The sequence below is a fragment of the Archocentrus centrarchus genome, chromosome 24 (assembly GCF_007364275.1).
Source record: "Archocentrus centrarchus isolate MPI-CPG fArcCen1 chromosome 24, fArcCen1, whole genome shotgun sequence".
Lineage (NCBI taxonomy): Eukaryota > Metazoa > Chordata > Actinopteri > Cichliformes > Cichlidae > Archocentrus > Archocentrus centrarchus.
In genome coordinates, this window is record NC_044369.1 from 34569004 (window position 1) to 34580714 (window position 11711).

An 11711-nucleotide genomic window follows, 5' to 3' on the forward strand; every position below is an offset into this window, starting at 1 on the left:
CGGTGCAAAAAAACTATTTATCAGTTGTTGTTTCAACTTAATATTCTAAGTCAAAACAATAAAATATCAAACATCATCAATATAATAACTTTCTTTAGCTAGTTGAACAAACACACATTTCTGCATGATTGTAACTCACTGTTTTGAGTTCAAATAACTTATATGAAATTCAACATTCCATTTCAAGTTAAAAGAATTTAAATTTCAAATTTGTTTCAACTTACATGATACATGACAGAACACACTGAATGCTTGCATTTATCCAAAATATCCAAATTTTATTAATAAAAACATCTTTATAAATTTTAACACCATGCTTTCACAACCAGATAGCAAACCACATGGGAGGGGGATGGAGAAAGTGGGGTTGTAGCAAGAGAAGATGGGGTCGTGGGGAGGAGAGACAGAGTGACTGAGTGGAGGAAGAAGGTTGCAGACACGGAGAAGGTGAGGTAGAGTTGTAGGCAGGTTCATAAAACTTTATGAACAAAGAACAAAAATGCTCAACATTGTAAACAATCAAAAAAACATTGGTGTTATTTAAACACAAGTTAAATTTTTACACACGATATCTAAGCATTTTATTTCTTAGTCCATGGACTCTTGCAGAGCATTGGTCTGGTTTAATGTTCATGATGACCTTCTGCAGGAGCTCAAAGGAGTACCTCATATTTTGTGGGTACTCAAGGTTAAGGCAGTAGATGGTGCCCAGTAACATGGTAAAGCCAGTGGGCACATCTCTGATGTCATCTAGGATGATCTTTTCCTCTGCTACCACAGCCACATTGAAGACCTATAAAGGGAATGCATCCTGCAGAGGGCTTTCATGTCCGATCAGCAGTCCGACTTCCATCCCGCTCATTATCACGTCGAGGGTTTCACCATGAGCCTAAAGACATAAAGACATATACATCTTTACTTCTCCAAGTTAAAAACATCACTGACATATTAATAAATAAAGGCTATATATGTCTTTCAAGTGAGTGAGTGTGTCAGTCAGTGAGTGTTGTAAATAATGGAACTGAAAGGCTATGTATCAACCACTAATAAATAAAATGATTCCTGCAAATATAATAAAACGTGTATTAAACTTGACTGAAAAAACTCAGGGACATGAAACTAATACTGTGTTGTAGAGTGGGGTGATGGCAAAACTACTTGGGAGACCACCATAATGATCCAGAATTCAAAGTCAGACAAGATTCCTCAGCAAGGATATTTAGACTCTTCTTGATGTAAATGCTTGCTGATGCTAACTTTTAATCACATTAGCTATTAAATAGATCACGATTTCATTACGACATTAGAAAAGAGTATGATAGCATGACTGACTAGTGGGCTACATTTTTTTTCTATTGATCACGTGTTACACAATAGCTATAAGTTATCTAAGTCAATTTGCATGTCCCCGAGTTTTAACCATGTGCGTATGGAAAAGTAGTACAGAATATGTAAATATAGGGTCTTACATTACACTTCCTGATTATGTTGGAGGAATCGTCTGAAAAGTAGCACAGGAGACCAAGAAGGGCAGCTGTTCTTTGGTTTTGGTTTACGTCCTGCCAAAACAGGTAAAGGTACATGAATGTAATACAAAAACAGGAACAATAATCTTAGTACATATTTGTAGAAAATGTTTTTTATACAGTTGTTAGGGATTATTTTTAACTCAGTGAATAAAGGACAAATGTTTAAAGGTAAACTTCAGTAAATTAAATAATTAACAGTGGATCAACCAAATAATAAGCAATTAAATAATACATTAGACAGAGATCAACAGATCAGAAAGTTCTAGACTAACTTCTCTCTTTCAATGCACCTTATCTCAAGGTCCGGCCACCGAACGTACAAATAAAACATCACCCATGTCACCATGTTCTGTCATTAATCTGGACAAGATTTCTCTGTACTGATTAAATTAGAACATCAGGAAGAAGATGTGCCCATGACTGAGAGGAATCTGGGTCATGAAAAACCAGCCAGAACAAGACTGAATGACGAAGGTCAACTCATAGCACCCAGAGATGGTTTATGCTTAGATAACAACATGTATAAAAATGTTTTGGTTAGACAGGAACACGGGCTCAGAGAGAGAGTGAGTGCACACTCTTACTCTGGGTTCCCGCATGGCCATGTGTATATGTGTATATTTTCTGATTCTTTAATACATTAAATGTTTTACTTTTTTAACTATAGTGTTTCAGGTGTCTTCCTTCACAAAAAAACTGTTTACCTGACACAGTACATACCTCCTTTTGAAGGCAATCCAAAATGCTGCTCAGGACCAACCTCCTGCCCGATGCAGCAGCTGTTTTGTAAAGTTGTAGAAGACTGGGCATGAAGGCATCACGTCCACCCAAAAAGGATTCCAGCAGGTCTTTGGTGACAATTCTCCAGAACTCTGCAATTAGCTGAAGTAGATGGGTAACAAAATAGCACAGAAAAGGGCATGAGTGAGGGAAAATATAAGCAGCATAGAACTGTGGGGACAGAAACTCAAAGAAATAAGTTATTGCAACAAAGAGTACATGTTTTCTGATTAATGAACACTAAAGTCACAAAATATAAGATTTTTATGCCATATTCAGTTGGCAAAGGATTACCTGTCACTCACTAAACAATGCAGGCCATCTGTCCTTGACAACAAAGATGAGAGGTTCATCACTGATTATTTCTTGTCTCTGCTGTACAAATGTTGCAGTCATCAATTCATCCAGGACCTGTAAATCTGGATCTTTCTTCTGCACTTTTAGAGCCATGGTCTTGTGATCCTTCTCTGCTTTGACTGCAGTTTGTCCCTCAGGTGGCTGTGGCAAATAGTGGATCTCTCCCTTTTTTGACTTCTTGAGTGGTTTGCCATTTCTTTTTCCTCTTTTTCTTTTATTTACCAGAACTTCTGGGCATCCAGCTGCCATCATCCTCTGATAATTGCTCATCTTGAATACAAGCTGAACTTCCAGAAATACCATCCTTGACCAGAACCTGGCTCCCTCACGCAAGGGTGCTTGACCACCAGCGCTTTCTATGTTGTCTCTAGTAGGATAGGGAGTGATTTTGGCGATGCAATCAGCCAGTCTGTCCAGTATTACACTCTTTGAGACAACCATCGCAGCTCCATCATTGGCACAGGCATCATTTGCTACCCTCAGCTGATACTCAACATCATGAGAGAAATGTGGAATAATAAATGGTTCAGACCCTTCTGTTGGATCTGCACTACTTGGGGGACCGGGGCTTGCAGTATCTAATGTTGAGTCAGAATGTGGTTCAGATAACATGAAGAGGACTTTCAGTGTTGTTCGTTCAGTTGGTAGATCCTTGATATCAGTCAAACTGCAGAGCTCATTCCCAAAGTCTGGATCTTCAAACTATAAAAGAAAGCTCCCTCGGAGTCCCAGAGTGTTACGCAGTACTGTACATATCTCATCAACTGATGAGGGAACATCTTATTTCCTGAGGTGAGACAATGACTTGGAGAAGCATCATTGATGAGGCAGCAGTAACTGAAACACAGAGAAAAAAACAAGAAAACACTTCACATAATAGTAAAAACTCAATCTAAAATACGTTATAGTCAAAACAGTACAGGCTAGATAAAATGACTTCTATTGCGCACACATTTCACTACCACCAACACATCACAACAGATCACTATCCCCTGAATTGCCCCCCCAACACACATCTTTCTTCTCCATTCCTCTCGAGCCCTTGACCACTCCTGCTCATTGTTGCTTCACCACATTTGATCTACCCCACCCCCGAGATTTCCAAGCTCCAAAGATTGAGTGTGTCTTTACATTTTAGACAACCTGCCCAATCAACAATTACCTTAATGTAACATGAACGTCCTTGGAGTGATGAGCAGCTTTCCTTCAACAGGGTATGCAGCAAGTGGGGTGTAGTCATTCAGATCATCAGGGTCAACAACCACAGTTGCTGCAGGGTCTCTTCTGGTGAGCTGGTAACACCTTAGATGCTCCAGGAAGGTCACTGCGAATAGTTCCAAAATGAATGATATGCAGCCATCCACTACACATATCTCCAATACTCTCCCAAAATCTGGCAGTCCACATGTCTGTCCAACTGAGAGCACCATTCCTTTAGAATACTTTGTCCCCTTTACATAAGCAGTGGAGGTGAGTGAAACAGAGTCCAGACCTTTAAACTTGTTCCATAGAGCCTCTCTGATGGCAGCATCTAAGATGCCGACAGACACATCTGATACTCGCCCAGTTTCAATGCTTGATTTGAAAATAGTTGGCATCTCCAAATAATATGACAACATAAGTTGATGTCTTGTGGCCAAAGTGTGCAGAATATTTTTGAAGTTGCCAGTGTTGTGAACCACTCTTTTAAAGAACGAATGTTTTGCCTCAAATCGTATTGTCCAGAATTCAATCAATGGTCCAAATTTTTTGATAAGAACAGGATAATGTTCAAGATAATGATGTTTGGGGCGTAATTTAGTATCAGGAAATACTTCTAAAAGTAACTGTCTGTGATCAGAGATTTTGGCTTGTAGGTAGCACAAGGTTTCTGTTGTGAATGAGGGGCTTGATAGCAGCTCCACAATGTCTTTCAGTTCAAGGACCACAGACCAAGTCTTTTCACTCTCTGGAACATGGTGGCCAATCAACAGTGGAAGAAATCTCAGAGGAGCCCAGTTTTCGTTCCTTTTTTTACAAAGTTTGTTTGTATTGTCTGAGGTCTGTTAGTTTTGTCAGAAAACTGAAAAGGAAATGATGCTAACTTGTCATTAAGTTCATTCAATGTGAAATACTTTTTTGCAATCAAATCTGAAAGACATATGCATAGTTCCACAGGTACAATTCCCTCTAATATATCGTGCAAAAAATCAGGTGGAAACCCTTTTGTAGGATGAAAGTGGGCAAGTCTCCTTAAAGGACAGTCTCTCTTCAAGCCATCAACACATGAGGTATCAGTTGTGTTTAGTACATTAACGGCTTCATCAAACTGTTCAGGAGTTCTTAAAGTAAATGCCCCACTTCTGACATCATGTTGCTGAATATCTTTAAGGCTAGCCAAACAAAATCTGCAAAATTTCTCAACATTGAAAGACTCTTGGTATCCTGCAAGGGAGTGTGCACCCAAGTTGTCTGCTGACACATACAAAACAGTACCTTTGATACGAGACCCAAATCTTTTCACAAATACACCTGTATTCTCTAAATGCTGAAGATCTCTAATCAGAGGCTCCAAAACTTTGCTGTAACCATATTGTTTTATATGTTCAGTTTTGCACAATGCAGCTAAATAAATTGATGACAATGTTGATCTAAGTCTTATGGGCAAGTTGACTATCACCCAATATATACCACAGACTTTATGGATTTTTTTAGAAGTCCCCAGAGGATTACAAATTTCAAAATCATCAATGTATAATCCGAGAGCTATGCCTAATTCTTCATTGAGAATTTTGTTTTCTTTAAAGTGTTCACCATCTTGAAATGAACTGTAACAACCTTCCTGTTCACTGGATCTCTGTAATCTTTCAAGAATCTCACTTCTTTCTAACAACTTACTTAACAAATCTAAAACAGGAACATACACAAATGAATGTTTTTTTTCTTGTGCATTTAGCACATACTCAACTGGTTCAACAACTGTAAAGTTCTTTCTGTAAAATGATTGCCTTTTTCACTCTGTGCCTAAAGACCCTGCCCTTGAAAGAAATTTCAGTGGGTTCAAAGACTGAATTTCATCAGACAATGATGTTACAACAGAGGCATCAGCAGCACAGTTATTTTCCTCCAAAACGTTCTCTATAATCTTCTTAATATTTTTATAAGCAAAGTCTCCAATGTCAAATAACTCATCAATTACTTCCTGTACTGCAGAATTAGAAACATGCAGAATTGCTTGCATACGGAGAAATAAAGATGCCAACTGATGTTTAATTGCCTCTCCACTGTCAAAATCAGATTCAACCTCAGGTACTGAACCATATGAAGGTGATGCCTCAGTATCAGAAATAAATTCATCTTCTAGCACTGCATTTGTATGTGTATGGTGTACAAAAAGCTCTGGTCTTAAACTATTTAGGGTGGAAAACCTGTGACAGCGACTTCTATGAGCAGTAAATGTTGACAGTACACTGGATTTGAAAAAGCAATCTGCAAATGGACATTTAACTGTTTCCTTGTTCCTCAAATGAGACTTGAGTTGCAGTATTCTTCCTTGCCCATTGGAGGAGAACGCACAAAACTTACATTTCCACTTCATGAACTGGAAATCCTTGTTCACTTCTGTAAACAAAAATAATTTGCATGTTAAAAAAAATGAAACCAAAATATATATATTTTTTATATTTAGTTCATAAATTCTTAAATTGTTTAATCCTTCAAAATATGACAATGGTTGCACTTTGTGATTTTGCAAAAAAAATATGCCAAATATTACCCTTTTCCAGTTTCTACATTCTGACCAGTTTTCATTTTATGTAACATGCTACAAAAAACAGTTTACTATTAGCAACAAAAAATAACTAGACATTTGACATCTAATTTCTAAAAACACTTATTGTGTTAAGATTACCTAAAACTTATGCAGTACATTGCAAAAACCCTGCAAGAATTATAAACTTTATGTTCAAATATTGACTTTTGATTTTGTTCTTAAATATTGCGCTTGACTACATTTTCATCCGATGTTAAAATAAAAAGCACTTAGGACTGAAGACAGTGTTAGATAATTAAATGTCAGATGTCCACTAAACATGTTAGCCACAAAACTATAATTCTCTTTAAAAATGACTTTCGTTTTAACATAATTCACTATGCAAAACATACCGAACAGGCATCGAGAGCTACCATCTCTTGAGGAATTTGGTTACATTTTACTCCTGTCATACATTAAACATATTATTTTAACATGACAAAGGCAACATTTGCTCTGCTATCTGCTGCAAGTGCCCCGCTTTCACACAAAAGTCCAGCAAACATTCCCCACACAGATGCACGGGCGCACACACGAGGGGCCAAAGGAGAAATTGCGAGGGAAGAAAATTTTACTCAGAATGGAGTTTTTAAGTCCTACTGCATGAGCTGTACTAAAACAAATTGTAACCAGCATAAAATCAGATATCAAACTACATTACCAAGTGTTCCTAGTTTATTGGTCAATACAAAATGTTAGCAAAGCATGAGCACCGTGCCCTATTTCTGATAAATAAAGTCGTTTGATATTGAACATTCACAGTAAGCTAATGCCTTGTATGCCCTTGACTGTTAGCTAATTAGCTAGCTCATGCTTCGGTGAAGGTACTGAGTAAGAAAACATGAAAACAACGTATATTGCGGTCACGTTAAAACACTACACCAGTTATCTAACATGTTGTTTTTTGTTTGTTTGTTTTTTTCTTTTTAAAAATCCTGATCGAATAAGATTAAATCTGTCCAGCAAAGCAGAGGGTGGGGGGTCAGCTGATAACCAAAGCTTCAAATGTATTTTTCCCGGGTACTAAAAAACACAGTCTATATAGTTACTCTTTGCACTGACGATTAATAGAAGAGTAGTTAATTTAAGTTTATTAAACTTACCTGGCACTGACACTGCATGGAAAAAAATCACAAAGACACTGGTCCCCTTTGCGGTACAAACAAGTGCTGTATTGCTCCGCCTACTGCAACAGGCCGTTGTCAGCGAAATAGTCTCCTTCCGCTGGTGGAAGTAGTCCTTTACAATGTACCTTAAAATGTGTATATTTTGGATGGAATTCGATATATGACTTATCTGTAGTGTATAAATTATTATTTCCATTCTTCCATATTGCCTTGGTTTGAAGAAGACAGTTTCATTCAAAAGTCACTGCAAATAAATTTTTTCTGTAGCTACAATCCCACATTCCCGCCTTTTACCCCTATCCTTGTTTCATATTGATGACTTACAAATCCAAGTTAAATCAAATCTGACAAATTCCCAAAGAGTCAACACAATGAATAACTTTAAGTTTTACTTTCCCGCCTTTTATCCTCTCCTTTTTTTTTTCAACTTCTGACTTACAGACTCAAGTTCAATCAACACATACAAATCGGACAAATTTCTCAAATAGTCAACACAATGGATAGCTGTAAGTTTTACTTTCTAAAACTCATAATGTAGAGTTCAAAATTTAAAAATTGTCAGAGCTCTTTGTGTTAAAGAAATGTAGTAAGTAGATTTAACTAAATGAGGCTGCTATGTTTTACAGTGCAGTGTTTGCAAGCAGAATTGTGATCTAAATGCACTGTTGTGCCAAACATATTTATTCTTTCAAGATAAGCTCTATAGAGTCTCTATAAGCTTTTCTTGTTAATGTTTGTGGGGGGTTTTTGTTTTGTTTTGTTTGTTTGTTTTTTATTTTATTTATTTATTTGTGTACACATACATTTAATTCCATTTGACAGGCTGAGGAAAAAAAAAAAAGGAGAAAGAAAGAAAGAAAGAAAAAAAAGGAGAGAGAAAAGGGAGAAGACAGAAAAAGAGGACAGAGCACGACTAAACTAACCAAAACAATTCAAATGCTGCAACTACAAAAAAACAGAAAAAAGACAACATACCAAAACAGAACAAGCAATACCTGGAAAAATAACTGTGAAAAAGGCACAACAAAATGAAGCATGTCGACACCCACGCCAGAACATCCAGCCCGGCTCAGGAACCCCAAGGCACCCACACCCCGGGGAAGCGGGGGACGCAGGAGCGACCAACGAGAAGCAGCCGGGAGGCAAGGCACAAGAAGGCCCAGATTCAGGTCCAGCCATGCACACATGTACGCACACACACTCACCCACATATGCTCATGCGCACACACACCCACCCTCATATGCTCATGCGCATACACACCCACACATCATTTTCAAGACTCAAGACTCAAGAAGAATTTATTGTCATTATACGTCAAGACATGGAATGAAATTACGTTCCAGAACACCCATCCAAGAAATACAACCAACAAAACAAAGAGGGAAGACAGGTGTCTGAGGTCATGCAGCCTTTAAGCCTTTATGCAGTGCTACCTTTACCTGGTATAGATTGACCTGGAGAAATATGATTACCAGCCTCAAGGCCGGCTAGGGAGCCGAATTCCTGATAATGCAGATGTTGTTTTGGAACAGTTTCACTGGGGAACCCATTCAGTAAATTCAATGGTCCAAACTGCAGTTACCGTCTTTGCTATGCAGAACCGAACTTTATCTCCAGATCTTATCCCTTTCGCCTGCGAGCACGTTCACAGCTGGACTACGCATCCAGTTTGCATCTCAGGTGCAACAGGCTCTGAGTCTGAGTCTGAACGGTTCTGCATAGCCCATCCATCTGGTTCTGCTGACTCGGCAGACGCCGAACTGCTGCCCAGATTTTCTTAATTTCCTGGTAAATCAGGTATTCTCCAAGCCCAGACAGAAGAGATCCTGTTACCAAGTAGCCGAATATGTATACGTCTTCCATGTCCTTGACCCACAGCGCTGAGAGACACAGAGGTCTACACATGCCCCACAAATCCAGGACGTGTCCAACCGGGTCTGGTCCACTAGGACATGCGGGCTCCCCTTTCCCCGATCTCATTGGAGAAAATACGATCCATGGTGTTTAGGGCCCAGTTTGCCAGATCCATGTTGTTTCTTATTCGATCGATGTGTAAGAGAGGCACTTTCAGCAAAGCAGGCTAGAAGGGGAGGGCAGGAGAGGGCAGGAGAGAGAAAGATATATATATATATATATATATATATATATATATATATATATATATATACACTCTACTATACTTTTTTTTTAACAGTCCTCTTTAGATAAAGTTTATTTTCCTGAAACAGGTTGACTGATTTTAGTTTTTGTTGGAGCTGAAGTGTCACGTGGGAGGATTTGGTATCCTGACAGTAACCTCTGAAACACCAACCAAAAATCTGCACTTTGATCACTCTGTAATCCACCAGCTGTCAGTCTGATTCTCAGAGAGCAGCAGGATTTAATCGGCTGCACACAGAAGCTTCAGGCACTCCCATCCTCTTTTGTGTCCCTCCAGCTGTTTCCTTGCTCATGTCAGCAAATAAATCATACAATGGAATTTTGGAAAATAGAAGTTTTTCCTGAAGTGCTCCGTGTTTCCCCTCATCTCCAGGTTCTGATTTGATCATTCCTGAAGCTGACTGATCAACTGGAGTGTTGCACAGGGACGTATCCGATCAGCAGGTCGGGCCATCAGCGTACTGAGGTTTCTGACTGATTCCAGCTCACCTCTTTGTAATCCCTTCAGAGGAGGATTGACACTGAAAAGCTCTCCCTTTGTTTTAAAGGCCTTCATGTTGCTGGATGAAACAAAAGTTATATAATGAGGGGCATATTCATGTGGGAAACCAAGATTAACATCAGCATTCATAATTATGTAGCTGAAAGCCTTCCTCACCTGAAAACGGAGAAGTGACCACACCTGTAAGCCCAAGAGAGAATTCATGATCAAAGGTCCTGTGTGTCTTCTTCCAAATATGATTCAGAACAAAAGGACATTTCTATCATTCCCTACAATTCTTTTGTTGTTGCTTTGGCGGTAAAGACGGTGTGAAGACCTTGATTTACAAAAGATGAAAATCTACAACATCTGGACTGATACATGGGGGGTTCGCAGCGACCCCTGTGCCGTGCTTCAGGGCATGAATGTTCTGACTTTTCTGGACTCGCCCCATGCTTGAAGCACTGCTGTATGCGGTGGAGCTGTCACTCTGCACGGAGCTGAGCTGCAGGTTTGAAGATGGACTGTCCCCAAAAGACCCAAAACATAAAGAAATAGCAGCTACTGGCCTCCCTGAAAGTGTAAACATACTGCTGGACCACTGAGTCAATAAACATGCAAAGAGTTTAAAATATTAACACGTGCTCTTATTAATCTGTGGACACAAAGATGAGCAGTATTAAAGTCATGAAAAACAATTCAAACTAGAGAGAAAAAAATAACAGCAGCAGTGTGAATCTGTTAAATAACAGCATACTAAACTCTCTTTAGGAAATCCAAATATTTGTCACCCAGCAAATTTTCTCATTTTTAGAGTGTATGAGCAGCACCCTGTAGACACAAACAGGACAAACTACAGGAAGAGAAGAAATTTGTTTTTGTGGCTGAAGCAACCCTCAGACCAGTGAATTCACCTATCAGAATAAAACTCTACATAAAACTGCAGAGCTTCCATTTTTTTGGTTTCTTCTTCGTGTGTTTTGTTTGAAATGATTTTTAAATCTATGCAGATTTTTAATGCTGCAGTTTGTTCGAATCACTGACACAGAGGTTTTCCAGCTGCTGAACCTCAACAGGTCCTTCAATGTCATTGCTACAAGAACAAGACAACACTGCATCTCCATAAATGAGCATGATAGATAGATAGATAGATAGATAGATAGATAGATAGATAGATAGATAGATAGATAGATAGATAGATAGATAGATAGATAGATAGATAGATAGATAGATAGATAGATAGATAGATAATTTATTGATCCCACAAGGGAAATTATATTACAGCAGCAAGAAAAATAGTACAGTCTACAATAATTAACAACTGAGAGTAAAAGTGCCACAGGCAGAGTGCAAACATATACATATACAACAGTGAATGGCTTCCTGTTCTGCCTTCGTGCAGCTGAAGAACCCGGCAGCACATGCTGCACCTCAGGTTAAATGACCAACACTCTCTCTGTGGCAGCTTTTCTCTCCTCAGTTTCCT

General features: G+C 38.7%; 1 long non-coding RNA gene across 1 annotated transcript; it reads right to left on the reverse strand.

Moving 5' to 3' along the window:
* Positions 1 to 798: 798 nt before the first annotated feature.
* On the reverse strand, positions 799 to 2287 carry LOC115774210 (uncharacterized). The gene is made up of 3 exons (XR_004019175.1): positions 2250 to 2287; positions 1470 to 1559; positions 799 to 889 (listed from the first exon to the last, which is right to left on the reverse strand). It is a non-coding gene; the product is annotated as an uncharacterized LOC115774210 (long non-coding RNA).
* Positions 2288 to 11711: the final 9424 nt, after the last annotated feature.